The 605-nt window shown below is 32.2% G+C and overlaps 1 long non-coding RNA gene across 2 annotated transcripts in view; it reads right to left on the reverse strand.

Annotated features, from left to right (window-relative positions):
• LOC117125257 overlaps positions 1-605 on the reverse strand; it is a 1,123-nt gene continuing 518 nt past the window's right edge. For both annotated transcript variants that reach the window (XR_004448079.1, XR_004448078.1), the window contains exons 2-3: positions 218-329; positions 1-37 (exon numbers count right to left, since the gene is read on the reverse strand). This is a non-coding gene — a long non-coding RNA (uncharacterized LOC117125257). The remainder of the gene's footprint in view (positions 38-217; positions 330-605) is intronic.

Here is a 605-nt window from a genome sequence, read left to right on the forward strand (position 1 = left end):
ATGTACAGAGCCATTTCAATTATGTTCACAGCGTATTCTGCAAAGATAGACAACATTCACATATTTTATAACACATGAAATGCCTGACCCAAATGCTGATATATACTGTATTAAATTAAATGGTGGAAATTAAGCTTATAAATGCATTGAAATACTTCAACAAGTATAAAATATAAATGGGTAAAGCACAAATTATTTTTTTGAAAAGTTATCTTACCGAATGTAGACTTGACAAGATTTTTTTCAGCTACCCAGTCTTTTTTGACAAGAGAGAACCACAAAGAGTACTCAAGATCTCCTCCCTGGTTTGCAAAGCTGCTATGTAGTTTCTGAGATAAAATTAAAAAATCGAAGTTACAGTAACTTGTAAGAGCTGTTCAATAACTTCACTAGTGTAGTTTGTATTTCAACATATTTTTTCTGGTGTCTATGGTTGGAGAACTCTTTATCTATTTGCATGTCCGTTTACGTGGTTACATCTTGCAAATGACTAACAAGCCCATCACTGCAAGGTTTCAGATGTTGGTGTTCAGGAAAATCCAAGAAAATGACTATTTCAAAAAAGCATTTACAATGTTATACAGTACGAAAATACTGTATAACAA

Source organism: Anneissia japonica, unplaced genomic scaffold (assembly GCF_011630105.1).
Source record: "Anneissia japonica isolate Jap-2015-1 unplaced genomic scaffold, ASM1163010v1 scaffold106109_len1151_cov197, whole genome shotgun sequence".
In the NCBI taxonomy this organism is placed as follows: Eukaryota; Metazoa; Echinodermata; class Crinoidea; order Comatulida; family Comatulidae; genus Anneissia; species Anneissia japonica.